Source organism: Lactuca saligna, chromosome 3, assembly GCF_052625555.1.
Source record: "Lactuca saligna cultivar CGN05327 chromosome 3, ASM5262555v1, whole genome shotgun sequence".
In the NCBI taxonomy this organism is placed as follows: domain Eukaryota; kingdom Viridiplantae; phylum Streptophyta; class Magnoliopsida; order Asterales; family Asteraceae; genus Lactuca; species Lactuca saligna.
Window position 1 is genome coordinate 64,797,668 of NC_136419.1, and position 2,329 is coordinate 64,799,996.

The window sequence follows — 2,329 nt, forward strand, 5'->3', positions numbered from 1 at the left end:
TGTGTTTTAGGTACCTCTCAGGATCGTGGGTAGGCGCCGGTATGACTGTACACACCAACAAGAGATTTTGTTTTGAGGATTCTGGGATATTGTCAAACATTCTATTGTCTTGTGTTTGAACAACTTATAAACTTGGTTTGAGAAATATAAAATTATGTTTTGTGTGCTTTTAAAAAAATGAAAATTGTATTGGAAAATTTTAGAGTGTTACAGGGGGCAAGCAAAATGAAACAACCCAAAAATACGATCCAAAAATTTCATTTTTCGATATAATCAAAACCATAATCAGGGTGTCATATAATAAAACCATGCGTGATGTATTCCAACATAAATGAAAACACTGTGCGGAAACTGTATCATACTATGGCAAATCAAAACAAACTAAATCAATCCCAGGCTAAAAGCTAAGCTGTGGTGTGTGCGACACCGTCACCCCGAGCTCTTCCCTTTGCTTGCGGAAGTACCTGAAACCAAAACTGAAACTGTAAGCACGAAGCTTAGTGAGCTCCCCCAAACTACCACATACCATACAATAACATATAAACACATATTGGGCCTTGCCCACTGCATCGGGCCGAAGCCCGGAAACTGCATCGGACCGAAGTCTGGAACTGACCGGGACCTTGTCCCCTGCATCGGACCGAAGTCCGGAACTAACTGCATCGGACCGAAGTCCGGAACTAACTGGGACCTTGTCCCTAACTGCATCGGACCGAAGTCCGGAACTAACTGCATCGGACCAATGTTCGGAACTAACTGCATCGGACCGAAGTCCGGAACTGACTGACTGAACATGGCATAGCATAACACATCAACTAGCATAAACACATATACGGCATACTACATCGGGCCGTAGCCCGGAACACATAATACTTAACGCGTAAAACATAGCACACAAATCCTGTTCGAGCCACGAAGGCATCGAACATACTAGCTACTGCATCGGACCTAAATCCGGAAACTACTGCTAGCTGAACGGGCCGACATTGTGGCCTTAGACCCGTTCCTACTGGAAGGAAACTCACCTCGTAAGCTGGCTGCTGAGTGTGTGGCTCGGGAAGCTAACGGCTGCTGCTCCTGAATCTCCTCGGCTCAATTAACTCAGATTTTCCCTTGGATCCTTGCACTACAACTCTTCTCCTTGCTTCTTTCTTCTTCTCCTTCTTCACACCGGGAACGGGTCGTTACAATTCTCCCCCACTTGTCTCAGACTTCGTCCTCGAAGTCTGCTACGGCTGGATCTGCAAAAATTTCCGGGTAGTGCGCTCTCATCTCCTCCTCAGCCTCCCACGTCCATTCAGACCCCTTCCGGTGCTGCCACTGCACCTTTACTAGCTGAATTACCTTGTTCCTCAAGGTCTTGATCTTCCGTTCCAGAATCGCGACCGGTCTCTCAATATAATTCAGGCCGCTATCAACCTGGATATCCTCTAAGGGAACGACTGCCGTCTCATCCACCAAACACTTCCTTAACTGCGACACGTGGAAGGTGTTGTGTATCTGACTAAGCTCCTCAGGGATATCTAACCGATAAGCAACCCGACCCACCCGGGCCAAAACCCTGAAAGGACCAATAAATCTGGGGCCCAATTTGCCCCTCTTCTGGAACCTGATGACACCTTTCCAAGGTGAGACTTTCAGAAGAACCATATCGCCCACCTGGAACTCCAAGTCCGAACGCCTCCTGTCGGCGTAGCTCTTCTGCCGACTCTGCGCAGTCTGCAGCCTACTACGGACCTGCTGGATCAACTCAGTCGTCTTGAGCACCACTTCGGTGCTCCCGATGACTCGCTGACCGACCTCGCCCCAACAAATCGGGGTCCTACACTTCCTCCCATACAGCATCTCAAAAGGAGGTCGATCAATACTCGCATGATAACTGTTGTTATACGAGAATTCCGCTAACGGAAGATACGTATCCCAACTGCCCCCAAAATCTAGAACACATGCCCTAAGCATGTCCTCAAGAGTCTGAATCGTCCTCTCGCTCTGCCCGTCTGTCTGAGGATGAAAAGCGGTGCTGAAATGGAGACGAGTACCCATCTCGTCGTGGAACCGCTTCCAGAATCTGGACGTGAATCGAACATCTCGGTCCGACACCACCGATACCGGCACTCCATGATGTGCCACAATCTCCCGCACATAGATATCGGCTAACTTTTCTGTGACAATCGTCAATCTTGAGTCAAGTCAAGTCATCAAGTCAAGCCGGTCAACTCTATTAAACCTTGTGTATTAGGGTTGGTGTTATGTTCGTATTGTATAACTTGCTATATTAATGGGAAAACATCACTAGAGAAAAGTTTTGTGTTAAAAATTTCCTAAGCCT